Raw genomic sequence first — 19415 nt, 5'->3', positions numbered from 1 at the left:
CCAGTGCGCTCTTCTGCACGCCGCCGCCTCCTCCTCCTCCTCCTCGTGCCCGCGAGGTGGCACCCCGTGCAGCCTGCACAGGCTTCTTTCTGCCACCTCTTTGTTATGCCGTCTCTTAGACATCGTGCCAGGGGCAGGTCATTAAGGACCTCGGAGGTGGCATCGAGTGTAGCCTGCACAGGTATGGGGGAGCTAGGCTTGCCACCTCTTCTTCATACCCTCTCTTCTGTATGCCTTCACTTGGAAATCGTGCCAGGTGCAGTTCATTAAGGACCTGCACCATGGCATCGAGTGCACCCTACACAGGTACGGGTGAACTAGGCTTTATACTATCTCTTCGCTTAGAAATTGTGCCAGGTGCAGATCAATAAGGACCTGGACGATGGCATCGAGTGCACCCTACACAGGTACGGGTGAACTAGGCTTTATACTATCTCTTCGCTTAGAAATTGTGCCAGGTGCAGATCAATAAGGACCTGGACGATGGCATCGAGTGCACCCTACACAGGTACGGGTGAACTAGGCTTTATACTATCTCTTCGCTTAGAAATTGTGCCAGGTGCAGATCAATAAGGACCTGGACGATGGCATCGAGTGCACCCTACACAGGTACGGGTGAACTCGGCTTTATACTATCTCTTCACTTAGAAATCGTGCCAGGTGCAGATCAATAAGCCCCTGGACGATGGCATCGAGGGCACCCTACACAGGTACGGGTGAACTCGGCTTTATACTATCTCTTCACTTAGAAATCGTGCCAGGTGCAGATCAATAAGCCCCTGGACGATGGCATCGAGGGCACCCTACACAGGTACGGGTGAACTCGGCTTTATACTATCTCTTCACTTAGAAATCGTGCCAGGTGCAGATCAATAAGCCCCTGGACGATGGCATCGAGGGCACCCTACACAGGTACGGGTGAACTCGGCTTTATACTATCTCTTCACTTAGAAATCGTGCCAGGTGCAGATCAATAAGCACCTGGATGATGGCATCGAGTGCACCCTACACAGGTATGGGTGAACTAGGCTTGCCATCTCTTCTGTATACCATCTTTATGCCATCACTTAGAAATTGTGCCAGGTGCTGCTCATTAAGGACCTGGACAATGGCATCCAGTGCAGCCTACACATCTGAGGTTCAATAAGGACAAATGCAAAGTCCTGCATTTAGGAAGAAACAATCCCCTGCACCGGTGCAGGCTGGGGGTGACTGGCCAGGCAGCAGCTCTGCAGAAAAGGACCTGGGGGGACAGGGGACAAGAAGCTGAACAGGAGGCAGCAGTGTGCCCTTGGTGCCAAGAAGGGTAACGGCATCCTGGGCTGCGTCGGTAGGAGCATTGCCAGCAGATGGAGAGCAGTGGTTCTTCCCCTATATTCAGTACTGAGGAGTCCACATCTGGAGTCCAGTTTTTGACCACCCCCCCGCCCCCTACAGAAAGGATGTGGACAAATTGGAGAGAGTCCAGCAGAGAGCAATGAAAATTGTTTCAACGGCTGGGGCACAGGACTTGTGAGGAAAGGCTGAGGGACCTAGGCTTATTTTGTCTGGAGAAGAGAAGATTGAGTGGGGATTGAATAGCAGCCGTCACCTCCCTGCAGGGGGGCTGCAAAGAGGTTGGAGCTGGGCTGGTCTCAGGGGGGGCAGATGACAGGACAAGGAGCAATGGGCTCAAGCTGCAGCAAGGGAAGTTTAGGTTATATATTAAGAAAAACTCTCTCCCTAGGAGGGTGGTGAAGCACTAGAACAGGTTACCCAGAGAGGTGGAGTCTTCATCCTCCGAGGTTGTTAAGGCCCGGGTAGACAAAGCCTTGTCTGGTATGATGTAGTTGGGGCTGGTCCTGCTTTGAGCAGGGGCTTGGACTAGATGTGACCCCCCTAAGGTCCCAACCCTCATTTTCTATGGTGCTGTGATTTTAAGGTCCAGGCTACGGCTAAGTCCAAGTCTTCCCAGGCAAGGCTGCAGGTCCCTGTAGGCCATGGGCCTTGTCTGTTTTCCCAGGGCAATCACGATGACCGAGTGGGAGCAGGGTACCAGCCTATCTGGCTGCAGTGATGGAGGACCTGAGGGCTGAAGGCCTGGACTTGGCTGGGAAATCTGCCTCTCCGCAAGAAGAAACCTCACATCCTCCCCCCGCCACCTCCAGCTGGCCATGCGCAGCAGCGAGGGGCTGGGAAATCACCATTGCCCAAGCAGGGTGCTGCCAGCACGCGGGTGGTGCTGCTGCCTCTGACAACCGAGAGCCACAAAGCCATGGGCAGGGAGACCTGTGCAGATTCGGACCTAGACTTGGAAACACTCATGCAAAAACCCTGTCACGCAGCAGCAGAGAGCAGAGGCTGGAAGGGAGAGTGAACGGGATCTGAGCAAGGTTTTCCCCCTGTTCATGTCTCCCTTGCAGCCTCCAGCATTTAAGGTTTGGGACGCTCTGATTCAGAGCCCGTGGCCCTCACTCCCATACTCGATAGCGACTGATGCCCCGTTCCTGCAAAAATGTCTCCAATGCCATTGTGAATCTGGCTAAACTCTCCCATCTGGAGGCAACGAGCTCCACTCTTTAATGGCACGCGGTGTGAACAAGAACCTCCTTATGTTAGTTTTAAACTTAACTACCTGCTCATTTCATTTTTGTGACCACTCATCCTTGTATTGTGTGAGATGCGACATCATAAACCCCTACCTACTTTCTACGTACTAGCTTCGACGACTGACTTACTGCTTTACTCATAGGCAAGGGCTGGTTGAGTCAGCTGAAGATTGAAGCAAAAACAGATCAGACATCCTTGGAATGTGTATTGATTTGCTACAGCTTACCCTGTTTCCAAAAAACCCAACAAACGAGGCAAAAAAATAACCAAAAAATGTTCTTTCATTAGACCTGTAGTCATTAGTATTCAATGCGAGTCTCTTGAAGGTTCAGCGGACAAGATCTAACCTTTCTGAGCCTCCTGACAGTGCACCCCATGCTTCACTGCAAGTTATTTCCACACCAGCATCGATGATTTTTAGCTAAAGTGGGGAAAAAAAGATCTGCAGGGCTGTGAAACAGCAGCTGCGTGACCAGGAGCAGCTAACGGAGCAGAACTGCGGAAGAAAAGGGAGGTTGATTAGTGGAGCATTAAGGCCATTAAAAAGGAGAGAGGGTCATTAACACACAGGGAATGAAGAGTATAAAAGGAATAGGGTAGATTATAATGAATCATGAAGTCAGCTGACTTCAGTGTTGCTGCCTACATAGAAATGCTGCTGCTGCCGTGGCCAGGCAGTTGGTTTTAAACTTTGGGTAGACCCAGAATCAAAGCGGGGTGCAACCGCACCACTGCACTCCCCCGCGCCTGTCCCCAAGGCTTTCCAGTCTCAGCCAAGATAAAAAAGAAATAGTTTCCCCTGTTGTATTACAGGGAGAGACTGAGGCACAGGAAGGCCTTCCCCTGCTCCCACGAGGGCTCACCGAGACTATGGCCCGGCTCCTTCCTGCACAGCCCTGTCCTTTCCCACCAGCTGGGACAGACGGATTCAGCTCCAACCACCCTAATCCCAAAAAATCTTTCCTACCTACTTGTGCGTGTGCCCCTGGGAGGTTCCTCCAGCGCCATCCTCCTGTCCCTCGGCAGCGTGATTGCCTAGCAAAAAGGCTCTTTTGGATAATATTACAGAGGAAACAGCTGCGACTTGTGTGCTCTGTAGCTCAGCAGATTGTACAATTGATAAAGCCTTTCTGCATGTTCCAGGTACTTGGATGTGGGGGTTTGTTTCTGGTCCCTTTTGCGCTCGGTGAGTGCGTCTACATGAGACACTTACTGCGCATTAGCCTAATAACACTGCGCAGCCACGTGGCGGTTCAAAACCGTGCTAATAGCCAACTGCACAGTGGTATTAGGCTAATGCACAGTAAGCCTCACAAAATAACTACGCCGGCTAATAAAGTATTGACGTTCAGTTAGTACTTTATTAAGTACTCAACTAAATGAGCAGCATCTAATGCGCATTAATGAACATGTAGATGCACCCGGCGAGTTACACAGAAATACATAAATGAAGATCTACTCCTAAGAAAAGTACAATTCATGAATACACGTGAGGAAGCCTCGACCTATCCACAACCAAGCCAAGAGGCTACATTCGAAACAGCTGCTTTCAGGCCGACTCTTTCGAGGTGGCAGCTCATTTCCCAGTGCGTGCGATGGGCTCAACCCGCCTCGTGTGTACGACCGGCGCCTACAAGTGTTTTACAGCAGGGTGGGCTGCTCTGCTCGGAGTTCAAAGGTGGATTTCACATGGAGCACAAAGAATTTGTTCGATGTGACTAATATCCAGGTGGTAGCCGTATTGGTCTAGAGGAAAAGGCAATCAGGACTCGTCGTAGAGATGATCTCTTGTATGAGACCAAGATTTTTGCAAAAATTAATTTGCAATTTTAAAGAAAAAATTTTTTTTTGCAAAAATCTTGTTGGTCTCATAAAAGAGATCATCTCTACGACGAGTCCTGATTGCCTTTAGATGTTGTTGGGATTGCAAGGAGCAAGATGGGCAGGCGGTTCAGTCACTATGACAACAGGCACCAACACGCTTAAGCCTTGTGCAGATTCAAGACTAGAACGGTTTTGACCATGAAATCGCAAATAGCGGCATTGGAAAAGCAAAGCTTTTATTTATTGCGAAGTCAGAGACGGCAGATCTGCTTGCCATGCTCCATCATTTAGCTACCCCAAATACAGGGGAACTAAGCAGAACAGAGCACGGGTAAAGCTGCAAAGTCCTTTCAGCTGCATTTGCTCCTCTTCCCCGGCAAACTGCAGGCCTAGGAGCGGGGAAATCCATGGAGAGGAAAAGAAAGGGCTCTCACCTGTTGCGTACTTGCTCTGTTTAAAAGCCAACTCCCTTGGGTGGATAAAGAGCATCCCCCTGATTATTGTGCTGTGACGGGTCTTGTTCATGGCTTAAATGCCAGCCCAACCATGTCCCATGAGACGGCGGTGATTAGCCATGCCATCGCTAGCAAAGGCAAGAGTTAGGGTCCAATGCTTATTTTTTTTCTTTTACCAACCTAAATTGCAGTTGGCCAAAATACCTCCTCAATTCTCATCGATTTAACCAAATTGTTTTGTCAAAGGAAAAAGAATGAAGAACGAGCTTTGATTTTTGTTCTTCATCAGATTGAAGTTTCAGTCCAAGATTCACTTCGGGTTTTATCCAAAAATCTTTTTCAAGGCTTGAAAACAAAACGTTGCCCTCGAGATGCATTAAGTTGGGGTTTTTTCCTCCCGCTTTTGATTCGCATTTCACTGAAAAATCTGAACAGCTTTCACTTCCATTTGATCCCAAATGATTTTGTGTCTCAGAAATGCAGGCCCCAAGTAAATCATTGGTGTAGGCCTTGTTACTAGCCCCAAAATAAGCCTGTGTCTGAATTTGAGAGGAGAATACATAACTGAAAGACTTCCCTTTCCTTGTTAATTCATTCAGCAAGGTGGGGAAGATGGCATAATTATAAAATAATTAGGGGAAAAAGAAGGAAAGAGACCCTATTAATAGGGGAATATTCAAGTCAGCCACCGGCAACCATGGACTAGATGGACCTATCAGTTTTGGCTTGTTCATGCTCAGATTCACACAGGTTTAGGGCTGGAAGGGACCTCGTGAGATCGTCGGTCCAGCCCCACATCTCTAGGCAGGGTGGACTGTGAGCATGATGCATCGTGCTTCACCCAAGGAAACCTCTTCCCTATGGAAAAGTCCCTCTAAAACTCTCTCCCACTTCCTTTCTTTGCTGGTTTCTACTTGTCATTGATGGGTTGGATGGCAGGGCCTCCAGCCAGACCTCAGCCTATGTTTCCCCTGATGCCTCAGTTTCTCCCTGATGCTGGGGGGGGTATATATATATATATATATTTAGCACAGAAAGCCATAAATATATATATATATTTATTTATATATTATAAAATTTATATACATATAATATATATATATATATATTATAAAATATTATATATATATTTAGCACAGAAAGCCAAGCATAGTTACTTTGCTGGCTTCTTTTCCTTTCTTTTTATTGGCTTTTTTTTTGGTATACACCCCCCATCCCCAACATTTGCCCCTCCCTTGGCCGTGCGAGGATTTCTATTTTCGCATACTGCAGTGACTCTGATTACCCAATACAAACCACATTGATTTACTAGGTGATTTACTAGGTGCAAAAGCACAGCAGGACAAGTGTATGTGGGGCACAGGAAAGGACCCATTTGGGTTGGGGAAGGCTATGAAGTCATCGCCTCCTTCACTTCCTCCTTCCTCCCCAGATTTTGCCTGCAGGCACAGCTGACCTGGGTAATGTGGTCCAGGTTTTCACATGGGAGGTAATGGCTTGAATTTGGCCCCTGTGTTTGTACCGGAAATCTGTTCTCACAAGTCACTCCAGATACTGGAACAAGTGCATGATTAAGGGCAGACACCAATGCCAGAGCATGATGCTGCAGGCATTACCTGTAACCTAGAGAAGGTTTTGGAGACTTTTTAGCACACTTTTGGACTTTTTAGCACTACTTGAGAATATATACTCACAGGGCACGTCTGCATAAGATGCTTTAAGGCACATTAGCCTAAATTTAAGAAGCATTAGGGCTCATGGCCTTTAATGCACTTTTAAAAAATGGCAATTTTGGGCTGATCACATTTGATACCTGCAAATGCAGGTATCAAATTTAGGCGCAAATAGTTAAAGCATATTAATGCAAGTGTAGATGTGTTAAAGCGCATTAACACTGTGTGCATGGACTGACTTGGGACTAACTTTAGTCTGAACACAGTGTTAATGCGTTTTAATGCCTGCATGTGTAGACGCCTGCCTAAACCCACTTAACGCACATTCAGCTAATGCACATTCAGTTTAGGCACACTTAAATGCATGTGGAGACATGCCCATAGAGGCATAGAGAAGTAGGGCTGGAAGGGACCTCCAGAGGTCATCTAGTCCAACCCCCTTCCAGAGACAGGTTCATCCTTATCCAAGCCATCCCATACACCCATAGAAGCACAGTTTCAATGGCTGTTAAATATATATATCTAGCATACTATGTTCATTCAGCAAATAAGCTGCCACAGTACCCGAGTGTCTCACAGGGTCTTTAATGCTTATTATAGTTCCCAGGAGTGAGATACAATGAAGAAAAGCACCGGAAATTAGCAAGCTTTGATTTCTGTAGCTGTCGCGTGTTAATGGTTAATTTAACAGATGGCTTAACTGATTATTTTACATCACAATACACGCAAATAATTTGCAGTGAATCATTTACATGATGAACTTGCTCTGTTTTCCCCACTCCCAGAATGCTAACAAGCAGATCGCACTTTCCATCCTTTCTGCAATGATGCAGTTGCTTATAGCACGTTCCCCAACCACTGCATATCTCAGTTGGCCGTGTACAAACAGCTCCTTGTGAACCGAGGGTTTGAAGATGGAAATAGGGCTGTACGGACGCTTATTTGTTTGTCCGTAGTTGCAGCTGTTTTCTTAAGTGACTGCTTCTTCTTTAGAAAGACTTGGGAGTCTGTAGATCCGGCCAAACTAACATTGCTTGTTTTATTTTTCCTGGAAATGTTGGACTGAGGACAAACACTTTGTCACAAGGATCTGATAGATGGGTTTCCCAATTTGAGCTGTCATGCTGAACTGTGGCTAGTTCTGCTTCAGTTCCTGCAAGAAATTATTGTACCAAGAACTGGAAGAACCCAGCGAAGGTCGGAGAGGGATCCAGTATACCAGGGCACAGACATTACCTACCCCAAGGGAAGGGAGGTCAAGTCAGCAACGGGTCCTTTGACCTTTGTGCTTCTTGCTGTGAAAGAGAGCTCCCCAGGGCAGTGACTCCCCTCCTGGGAATGGCTGGCCCAGCCGGCAAGGCGTGTTGTGGGACTATTTGTCCCTCTGGGACGGCCCAGGTGGTACCAGAACAAATGAGGCTTGGTGCAGTCGTGTGCTTCCCCTGCTGTGGGCTGGGCTGAGACAAGGTCAGGGTATAACCGTGCTCAGGGGGGCCGGGAGGGAATCTCCCACCCTCCTCGCCCCCTTGCTGCTACATGCATCGGGAGGGTTAAGCCTCCCTCGGAGGTGCTGGCTGCAGCCAAAGCTGGGGATGTGAACTAGGCTGTGCCAATGGTCACTCAAAGCCAGAGGTTTCTGGCTAGGTCTTGCCCCCTGCTCAGGATCAGACCAATCGCCGTGTTTGGGGTCAGGAAGGAATTTCCCCACCCCGGGCAGATGGGTACAGACTAGGCGAGGGGAAGGTGTTTTGCCTTCCTCTGTAGGGGCGAGCCCCTCTACCTGGGATCTCTCACGAGCATATACGAACAACCTTTGCAGAGGCAGGATGTTGGTCACTGTGGTCCCTCACTTTCCCTGCGGCAGGCTCAGTCGGGTGCTGTGTCACGGTTAGATTGTGGATTGCGGATTTGCCTGGGATGGTTTGTGCAGAGCTGATCCAGCCTTAGGCAGGGGTTTGGACTAGATGCGACGTCTGGAGCTCCCTCCTAGCCCCTCTGACCCATGACAGGCTGCACAGAGCCGGGCCTTTGTTCTGGGCATGGGGTTTCCTTCTCCTTCCCTCTTCACACCCTGCATTGTACACCGTCTTCTGCTCCTGAGCCATCCATCCTGACCTGCCATCTCCATCCCCTAAAACATGTACACGTGTGTGTGTGGGCATGCGTGTGTGTGCACGTGTGACCATCTCCATCCCCTAAAAAATGTACCCGTGTGTGTGTGGGCATGCGTGTGTGTGCACGTGTGACCATCTCCATCCCCTAAAAAATGTACCCGTGTGCGTGCATGCGTGTGTGTGCACGTGTGACCATCTCCATCCCCTAAAAAATGTACCCGTGTGTGTGCACGTGTGACCATCTCCATCCCCTAAAAAATGTACCCGTGTGTGTGCATGCGTGTGTGTGCACGTGTGACCATCTCCATCCCCTTAAAAATGAACACGTGTATGTGTGCATGTGTGTGTGACCATCTCCATCCCCTAAAAAATGTATGCGCCTGCATGCATGCATGTGCGTGCACGTGCATGAATAACAGGGCTGCCCCATTGGCTTCACCCAACCCCGTCTGAGAATAAGGTTCTCCCAAATGCCCGTGAGCGGTCCAAGCCCCCAGCCTCCACCACCAGCACCTCGCCTCCAGACAAAGGAAACATTTCCAGCACAGACGCCGCACCCTGGTCCCACTTTTGCATCTTCACTGAGCTTCCCAGACACAAAACTGCCGGCTAGCAGGGGGTTTTGTTGCTCTTTGAGCAATGGAGCGAGGCAAAGAAATGAGCTGCACTGAATATTTGTGGAAAAGCCCGGGGGGAGAACAGAGACGCTGGTGACTTGGGTATTTTGGGGGGTGAAGGATAAAAACCCCTGCCTTTTGCTGTCTCCCAGCTCTAGCGTGTGCCAGCACGGCTGCAAGCTCTGGCAGCTCTCACGGGTGTACTTAAGGTTCCTTGCGCGGGTTCAAAGGGCGACGCTTTGTCCCTGCTCGAGCCATAAATAGCAACCCGGGGAATCTCTGGCTGACAGCGGTCGTGGCCTGTCCAGAGGTTTTGGACTTCCAAAGTCCGTCCGTGCTTTAGCTGGTGTTAGCAGCAGCTCTGGGGGCTGGGATCGGTTTGTGGTGTTGCTGCATCGCATGGGTACATTTTATTTGCATGCTTCTCTCCCTGTACTTTAGACTGCTGGTGAATCACTCTTGTGTAAGCGAGTCATGGCTCACACCAGGCAGCCGGCTGGCCCAGCCCACTCGCTTTCATAACCGGCTATATAACTGTCCTTTAAAGGGCTCGGCTTGTTGTTTTTTTTCCATCGAGTTGGCCCTGCCCTCTGCAAATCCACCCGAACAAAACAGGCACCTGGAAGTTGGTTTCCCTTCCCCTGCATTTAAGCAAAAAGCAATAACCCTGTGTCATTTCTCTGCGGGTTTGATAACCATGTTGTTATTGAGCTCTGGAAATAATGACAAGGCTCCGTTCTTTCCCAAGACTACAAGCAGGAATCATAGAAGAAACGACACGGGAGGGAAGACAATTTCTTAACTATCGGTCCTCCCGGAGAAGTCGACAAAACTGAACCCCAGACAGAGTTAAGAGGAGAATGCCTGCGGGAATCCTTAAGTTGGCATTTAACAGAAGATTTAAGGATCTAAATTTAAGGATTTGGGGCACAATATGTAGACACACACACATGCTACAAATATTCACAGCCAGGGAGGGGAAAGCATCATTAGTCGCTGTTGATATTCAGGGAGCTGAAAAGACACTAGAAGTGTGTCAGCTTCTGAAACATCCTTCAGCTGCAAGAAGAAAGATCTTTGGAGGTGGGGGGCGGCCTCATATTGTTTAATCCACACAATAAAAAAGGCCATAGTAGTAAGAGGGGAAAAAATGTATCTTTATGTGAACAGAGTTTAATGGGTATTTATTAGAGCTGCGCGAGAACCAGGTTTACCCGCTTCGTGCGGTTTGGAAACGGAGCAGAAACAAAATGTTCTGAACGGTCTCATAAAAGCAAAAGGATTTGGGGTCAGCGTCATCAAATCAACCCAGCTTGGTCTAAACATTGCCATTAAAATGCTGTTATAGATAAATAGATTTTCAAATTCAAAAGGGTTTGTTTTTTTTCTCCAAACAGGAAGGTCAAAACAGTCTCTTCCAACCATACTGGTGCAATTGAAGCGCTTCAGAAGGGCTGGCTACATGAAAGGTTTTCAAAAAATGTGTCCACCTTGACAACACTTCAATTCTGATAAAACCAGGGCTTTTAGACTCCAGGGAGTGATCCTGATGCCAATATGGAGCTTTTACTTGATCAATTTTAAGTTACTTTAGCAGGATTGGAAAGTGTGTCGTCAAGTGTCTCCCACCTTCCCGCTGCTGGACCCCTGCACTGAACTCCCCTCCACATCATCCTTACCCAGATATATAATTGCAAGTGCCATCAAATAAAAACATGCCACATGCTCACTGTCATCACTAATCTACGGGGAGGGAAACCTTGCGGACTAGCACCCTTGCAAGTACCAGATGCTCAGGGGATTCCAGCTTTCCTATGACCAATCCCTACAAAAGCAGACACCAAAGCAGCCTCCCCACCAGACCGCTCCACAACGCGGGTAACATGGCAAAACCCTGCAAGGACGGGCGTTTTATATTGCTGCAGCTCTGAGCCAACTCCCTTGCTCATCCCAGATTTTCTCTGGCCAACCAGACCCCTTAACTCTCCAACCTGCAGGCCTTGCAGCCCTACCTGCGCTGTCTCCCAGGTGGAAGAAGTCCTCATCCCGAGACTAATAGCCCTGTCCTGTCTCACTAGGGTATGTGAGCATATAGATGGGGAAGGGACTGGATACCAAGAAGAGCCCCACACCCATAGAAGAGCTCGATTTAAATGAGAAGCGGTCTCAAAGCATGCATGCTAGGCTTGAAAGCTCTGACGGGTCTCCTCTGCGCGTGGTGCATGACAAAAATATGCTTCAAGTTGCCTCTCAGTCTCCGTGGATGCAAAGCCCTCTGCAGCCAAGGGCAATGCAATGCCCCGAGCGCACGAAGGAGCCCTGGTGAGATATAACGCTGTTATATAAATCTGTGCGGATGGGTGTAACTGAAACCTGGCTTCAGTAACTCCCACGCTGCCAGTTTGTCTAGCTGCTCTTGTTGCACTCGACTCACCCGAGCCTCGGGGCCGGGACAACCCTGCTTCTGCCTCTCTCCACGGCTCAGGCTGAATGAAGCATCTCCGCTCCAGCTTGAAGTCAAGGGGCCTCCGAAGTCCTACTCGGGTGCTTCAAGTGATGCATGCGCTGAAGGGCCATAAGCAGGAGGGCCTCAATGAAAGGCTGCTTTTTTGTGGTTGTGCTTACTGGGAGCTGACAGCTGTGTGCTTCGGGATTGCAGCTCCCCGCGCAAAATCACAGAGGGATTTCTACAGCATGCGGCACGGAAGGGGCTCGGGATGGTCTGGAAACTGCACCGGTCCCCCCGCCAGGTTGCTGAGCCTCCTAAATCCTTACAGTTACCTTCATATACTCCTCCACCCAGTTGTTCTCAAGATGAGATTCATCAGAGAGGCAGGGCCTATGGTCTGAGATGTTGGGGAGTGAGCTCTTCAGAGCTTCCTCGCTGACCAAGTCAGCCCTCCAAACCTGGATAGCAAGGATAGAGCCCAGCCCTTTGTTCCTGAGATGACCCCGAAAATATTCCCATAGTTTCCACTGAGCTGCATTGACTGACCTCATGCCACACCTTTCCAGACACCCCGGGCCTTAGCAATCTCCATTCCTCATTAGCTTTGGCTCATAAGTCACAAACAACTCCCCCAAAAAGAACAATCGAAGCCCAAAGTGCAGCATCCTTGCTTGGTGACTCCATCTAAGCCATGTGTTACCTACCAGAAAGGATTTCAGATTTTCTCTTCCTTTTTTCCCCATCCTATCGAGAGTTGGTTGCTGCAGTCACCGAGGGCTATAATTAATGCAACCTCCTTTCACATCCTCCCTGCTGCTTGTTGTGACTATTTAAGAGCCCGCTGCTGAAGCGGCATGAAAACAATATCCGAAGCTGCATTTTTTGGTTTAAATAAAACAGCGCCTCTCCGTGATCCCTAAACAAGAGTCGGTCTGAAATTGGTGTCAGCAACAAATCCTTTTATTTCCCCTTTGCTGAGCAGACAGCATTTAAAACGGAGAACCGCGGGGAAAGCCACAGCAAACCAGTCCTCAAAGCATCTATAATTCTTCCTTCCTTTTGTCAGAACGGCGTTTCCTCGCTTCGTTGTTGTGATCATTGCGGTGACACCATCACGGACCAGAGCCCTGTTGTGCCGGATGATGGGCAAATGCAGGACAAAAAAGAAAAGCCCTTTGTGGAAAGCTCAGTTGGAATAATTGATGGTACCATTAAAGGAGCCCTTGGTCTTTCTTTATGGCTTTGGGTTTTGTTCTTGAGAGCTGGAAGTGAGGGTTTCAAGTGGCAATTTGGAGGTGGGGGTCCCTTTGGTTACATGCCCATGGATGCAGGGGAATGAACTTGAAGCCTAGGAAGCCCCATTTCTGTCCCAGGTTCTTCTACAGACCCGTTGGCGCTGCGGGGAAAGGAGTGCATGAGAAGCATTTGCAGGAGAAGCAAAATACCCGCGGTATTTTGAAGCATCAGCTGCCGAGCAGGGATCTGTGGCAGCGTCCCCCGTTCTGAAAAGGCCACAGCATCCTAGGCAAGCTCTCTGATCCTAGCTATTCAGACCGCTCTCTGGGCACACCTATGATGCAGGCTCAGCCTCGCTTCACATCGGAGCAGATGGCTACCATGCACCCACAACTCTATTTAATGACTAATTTTCTGCCGTCATGCGGCTGGTGGAGGAACCCTTATGAAACAGGCCTGGCCGGTTATAAAACTTTCTGACGAGTTGCAATGGAAGCGCTTCATCGGTAGATGGTGCTGATGCATCACCTTTAATGACAACTCCGCTCTCAGGGTGTGGGGAATAAACCCTGCTCCTCCCAAGAGCAGAGACGGGTATAGCTGTGAGCTGCGCCTCTGGCTGTGGGCTGAGGAGGACCTTGTGAACTCAACCTCTGCCTGCCTCTTTAAGTTGATTTCTAAGTGCAAAAGTTAGTTTTGCACTTTGAACTCTCCCTGTGCCTGAAGAAGGGTGTTTGTACCCAAAAGCTTGCAAAGAACCATTTTTCCAACCAATAAAAGAGATTACATCTATGCAAAGAGCCTTGCCTCCCTATGCCCTTAGACTTAGGCAGACGCGCCTATGTCCTTAGACCTATGTCCTTAGGCTACAACCAACACCCCCAAAAGTTAGAATTTAGCTGGTTTTGTTTTAAAAGGGATGGAGAATCCACAGGTGGCTTTAGTCAGGGATCCAGGCCCAGAGCTGGGCAGCAGCATCTCTGCACCATCGCAGCATCCTTCTGTGGTCTGGGACAAGTCATCTGACTCTGTACGCTGGATGCTCCCAGTATTAAACTTACGTCTGCCCTAGGATGATGGGGTCGTTAAGGCTACAGGAAGGAGGGTGGCATTGCTCTCCCTGCATGGGAACTCAGAGAAGGGTGTCCCAGTAGCTCTGTGGGGGTATGTTTCTTCTGCCTTGGCTCCTTGGGACATCCTTCGGGCAGCACTGATGGGATTGCTCCCGTGCCACTTGCACTGCAGGATGCCCAGATGCCATGCTGTGCTCGGTGCTGCATATACATGCAGTACTGCATGGTGCCCCCCTACAGAGCCAGCAATCAAACCAAATGGGTAAAGTGTATGGGGGGAGACAGTGCATGGGGGGAGTGATTTGTCCCAGGTGGGAGCCAGAGCTGGAACTCGAGCCAGGAGCCCATCAGCCATGCAATGGGCCAGGCTGATCCCACACAGTGATGAGCACTGAGCTTGGAAAATGCTACCTGCTCCATATGAGTGTGAGAAGCAGGTGGGGCAAGGCTTGCAATGGGCAATAAAAGGCACCTGTCTCTGCAGCATGCAAGCAGTTTTATTGGGATGCAGTCATCAAAATTGCATTTCCAGGACTATTCTTGTTCTGCAGATGCTGTTTCCTGTGCTCTGTCCAGCTCTTGTAAAATTGTAGGAAGTACAGATGTGGCCTGCACTAACTCCAGCAAAGTTATTCTTTATCCTCCTTCTTTTTCTTCTTGTTGCCCTGGTGCAATAAAGAGAAGAAACACAAACAGGAGGGTATGTGTGTGTCTGGGCAGGGGCTGGGCCCCAGGAGAGCTGATGGGTGCTCTGGTCTCTCACCCTACTGGCATTTGCACTGACAGGATCACAGGCCAGCCAAGACCTCAGGGGGTCACATCATGTCCGTCCGTCTGCTCAAGGCAGGCTCTGCCCTGCCTAACCCATCCCAGCAAAGTGTCTGTATACCCTGCTCTTAAACTCCCAGAGATGGAGATTTCACAGCCTCTCTAGTTGACTTTTTCCAATGTTCAACCATCCTCAGAGAAATCTTCTTCCTAACCTCTTGCCTACATCCCCCCTGCTGCAATTTAAGACTGATGTTCCTAATCCTGTCCCCTGTGGCCATGGAGAATGGTCTGCCTCCCTCTTCTTTGCAACCACCCTCCAGGGATTTGAGGACTGTTATCCAATCCTTCTCCAGAATAAACTACCCCACTTCTTCCCAGTGCCTCCAGCTGGGGCCAGCAGGTCATGCTGGCTGATGGCAGAGCTGGATTTGTCTGTCCCGTGAGAGCTGCACGCCCCTGCATGTACAGCCATGAGGTCTCCGTGGGAGCTGTGTAGACAGGTCTGAGGGCAGTAGCCCCTAGTGCAAAGGGGTTTGTCCTAACACCACAAACACAGACCCTGCCACACACTCACCTCTTCAGAGTCGCTGTCAGAGCTGCTGCTGCTGCTGTCGCCGGCGTCCCCCTCTCCCTAAGGGGCAAGAGGAAGGATTTGTTATCATATGGGGGGGACACAACCCTGCTGCAGCCTCAGCATCCCCCCGCGTGCTGCCTGGCCTCTGCAGACAGGACCGGGGGGGAAGGATCATGCGCTCCTCTCTGGCCGTGTCTCTGGCTTGCCCCAGCATTCGTTCTCCTGCCCACCGTGCCCCTGAAGCGACCCTGGTCACAAAGGATGTTGCCTCTGGTAGACCAACCCTGACGCCCACCTCGCAGCTGGGCAGACCCCAGAGCCCGGCGATCGCACGGGGAGCAGGGCAACGTCTCACCTTGTTCTCCTTCTTCTTCTTCTTTTTCTTCTCTTTCTTCTCTTTTTCCTCCTTCCCCTTGTCCTTCTCCTTGTCTTTGTCCTTCTCCTTCTCCTTCTCCTTGATCTTCTCCTTCTCCTTGTCTTTGTCCTTGTCCTTGTCCTCGTCTCTCCCAAACCCTACGGGTGAGAACGAGGAGGAAGGTCAGTTTGCTCCAAGCTCCATCCTGCTCGGCACAAAAACGAAGGGTTATGCACCGGTGCATGAGGTGGGAAGGACAGGATGTGCATGGGGAGCAGTCCCATGCTGCCTGGCCCCGGAGGAGACCCCTGAGCCCGGCGGGGAATCGTGCCCATGGCACGGTGCAGGATGGTACTGAAGCCTTTCCCCCTGCTCCCTTACATGCAGTATATAGGGCACGAGCATGGCGGGTGGGGAGTAGGAAGGAGGGCAGCAGTGAGGAGCTGAGCAGGGAGTGGGCCTTTCCCTGATGGTGGTGGATGGGATGACGGCAGCAGGATGGATCCCGAGCTGGGGCTCCTGCAGCTTTCCAGACCCGGATGGAAAGACTCGACTTCCCCAATGCCCCCAGTTCAACTGAGCCATGGTTTCCACCCCTGGCACCAAGCCACTCACACTTCATGATCGTAGACATCTCGCAGCAGCTGCCCGGCTCCCTCCGAAAGGCCGAGTATCTAGAGAAGAGAGAAGCCAGGCAAGGGGCAGCGATAAGAGAGAAGCAGACCGTTGAATGGGAGCCCTTCCCTGTGTAAAAGGTTGTCTCAGGCTCATGATTCCCCCTCCGGCTTGGCTTCAGCCCTCGGGGCACAGATGCACCCCGCACGCTGGGACACCTTTAGAAATGGCTGGTTTGGGAGGTGAACGGTGCAGCAGGGCAGGGGAAGGAAGAAAAATGTTGTCCTTCCCACCTCTTCTTGTCCTGTCCTGCCTTCCTACAGAGCCCAGCCCGGCCGGAGAAGCAGCAAAGAATAGGCAAGTCAGAGAGAGAGCGGGAGGGTTCGGCAGAAACAAACATGCCCGAGCCCGGGGCCTCATCATGAAAAAAGGACTATTGGGAGGGGAAGAAAGATAAAGAGGGTGGAGATGCTAAGGGATCAACTGTTCCCTGGCCTTAGACACACACCAAGTATTGCAAACAACTCAGGGCAATTCTGCCCATGACCTCCTCTAGCAGATAAAGATGTACCAGTCGCTGAACAAGTCAATCAACGGATGGCTGCCTAAATGGAAGAGATCCTGATTAAAGTTGTTATTAAAAACCAGCTGCTGAAAGCCAAAAGCAAGTATGAACAAAAACAAGGGAAATATTTAGATCTAATGCACCTAATCATTAGGAAGTATTTAAAGGGGAAAGCAGCAATAATAAAAAAAAAATAGCATAGGAAAAAAAAATAGGGAAGCTGACAGCAATGAATGCAAACACCCAGTTAAGAACTGAAGACAATAAGGGAAGTGAAAGGCATCGATGACACATGTATAGCCAGTAGGGTTTTCAGGACAAGAAGAGAGGATGCTCTAATGAAAGATGAAATCCTAGCAATGCTATAGGTGTGTGTGCCATGAGACAAGAATGTAAGAACTGTCATTTGTAATGCAGAAAGGGTAGGAGCATTCAATAAACATTTCTGCGTATGGAAAGAAGTAGGATCATGTGTTCCTCTGATACAGTGAAAATTAAATACGTCCTATTCCATCTGTAACAAGAGGATGAAAGTTAAGCACTTCAAAACCTGTGGAGTCATATCATTTCGACCCAGGAGTCTTACAAAAACTGGCTGAGCTGCGTTCAGGATGAATAATGTTGCTTTCTAACAAATCCTCGAAGTTGGGGGAAATTGCAGAGGACTGGGGAATAGCATGCGCTGGGCCTATATTTTAAAGGGATGAACACTGCTGGATTAATACTGATTAGTTAAAGGCAAGAATTTAATAATGATTTAAGGAGCAATCTAAGGTTGTACATGTGCAGGAGGGAGCATCCGTAGATGCATCTCACAGGGTGCGTCTACACTTGCATTTATGTCCCATTAAATTTATTGCACAGTAAATTACTGTGCAGTAAGTGGAAACAGGCCGGCGTCTACACATGCAGGCGTTAAGGCGCATTGACGCTGTGCATGGTCTGACATGGGACTAAAGTTAGTCCCGAGTAAGTCCACGCACACACTGTTACAGCGCCGTAAGGCGTCTGCATGTGTGTTGATGCAGGTATCAAATTTATGCCCAAATTGACCTAAGTCACCATAGTTACTGCACAGTACGGGCATGCACGTGTAGATGCGCACCCATGCTGTGCAGTATTTTAGGATACTGCGCAGTAAATGTGCATGTGTAGATGCACCCACTGGGACCAGAAGGGTCTTCTTGCACTTAGAAACCTATTGAGTTGGGCCCGTGTTAAGAGAGGGACATGAGCTCCTATCCTCACAGACTCAGACCACAAGGCTTGTGGCTACCGTGCCTTTGACACGGACTATCGAAACCAGCCTACGTGCTTGAGGTGGAGGCTGAAGTGAAAGCAGTTGCCCTTCTGTCACCCCTGTCCAGACCCAGCCCGGGAGATCTGGTTTGGCCTGTTCTGCTCAGAGCTCACTCTCAGCCTCACCCAGCCCAGTTTCTGCAAGGTAATTTTGGCCAAGCTGCAGCCACCTTCCCAACACTTGGCTTCCCCACAGCGCAGGTAGCAAGCAGCAATAAGCGTGGTGATTTCCGTCGCTTGTCTTGACAAATTGCAGCTTTCCCTGGAGGCTGAGCGAATCTAAGTGGAAGGTCACGACAAAATGCATACATAGAGCAAAGCGTGTGCATTTACATATTCATTGCCCATGCAAATAAGCAGAGATCTACAATTTACTTATATCCTACAGGCACAAAGAACTTCCAAGGTATAAAATTTCCTGGAGATGGAAAATCTCCATAAAGTCCCCAAATGTCCATTATTCCCCTTCAGAAAAACATAAGGGGGAGACAGCTTTTTTCTGAAAGGTTTTTATGGTTTCTACCCCAGTCTCTCATCTCTCTAACACTGATCCCTGCAGAAGTCCTGCCCAGGGGGTAACTCATGTCCCACCCATAACTTCTCCCCACTTGGCGTAGTTCACGCAGGATATAAAGCGAGAATGCCTAGTATTGGCAATCCTATGAAATGGATTTCCACCCAGCTCCGAGATGTGCCCCTGCCTCTCAAAGCGCTTCCTGCATTTCTCCATTGGGCAAAGCATCCACCCAACGCATGAGCCAACCACCCGAAAGAGCGAGTCGGAGAGGAAAGCAACCTTACCTGCAAGGCAGAAAGGCAAGCGGCCTCCTCCGTTCTTCTTGGCAGCGGGCTCTGCCGTTCCTGTCTGATACTGGCTCCTCCCAAGTTCTGCTTCCAAACCAGAATAACGAGCTGCGCTGTCCTCCACAGATAATACCCAGTACTGGAGAGCACAAGCAACTGTCCCACGCATGCTGTAACTTGCCCCAGGGTGCTCGAAGGCATCGCCCACTGCTAACGCTGACTCCTTGCAGAAGAACTTCTCACCCAGGGCTGCCGTGCAGGCTTGCAGATACCCACCCTCCGGCTGCTCAGGGCTCCAGCCACGCCGAGCACCAGGGGAGCCGTCCTGCCGAATGCAGACGAAGTCGGGATGGACTCGCATTGCTCCACCTGATAAAGCCGTCCTAGGCTCAGGGCCCCGCT

At 49.8% G+C, this 19415-nt stretch overlaps 2 long non-coding RNA genes across 2 annotated transcripts; both read right to left on the bottom strand.

Annotated features, from left to right (window-relative positions):
- Nucleotides 1-14516: 14516 nt before the first annotated feature.
- On the bottom strand, nucleotides 14517-15782 carry LOC102387922. The gene is made up of 3 exons (XR_323509.2): nucleotides 15731-15782; nucleotides 15376-15432; nucleotides 14517-14695 (listed from the first exon to the last, which is right to left on the bottom strand). It is a non-coding gene; the product is annotated as an uncharacterized LOC102387922 (long non-coding RNA).
- A 46-nt stretch (nucleotides 15783-15828) lies between these two features.
- LOC112549859 lies at nucleotides 15829-19367 on the bottom strand. The gene is made up of 3 exons (XR_003093432.1): nucleotides 19011-19367; nucleotides 16346-16404; nucleotides 15829-15888 (listed from the first exon to the last, which is right to left on the bottom strand). It is a non-coding gene; the product is annotated as an uncharacterized LOC112549859 (long non-coding RNA).
- Nucleotides 19368-19415: the final 48 nt, after the last annotated feature.

Source organism: Alligator sinensis, unplaced genomic scaffold (assembly GCF_000455745.1).
Source record: "Alligator sinensis unplaced genomic scaffold, ASM45574v1 scaffold550_1, whole genome shotgun sequence".
NCBI lineage: Eukaryota > Metazoa > Chordata > Crocodylia > Alligatoridae > Alligator > Alligator sinensis.
Note: the sequence above shows the minus strand (reverse complement) of the source record. Positions and strands in the feature narration are given on the sequence as shown.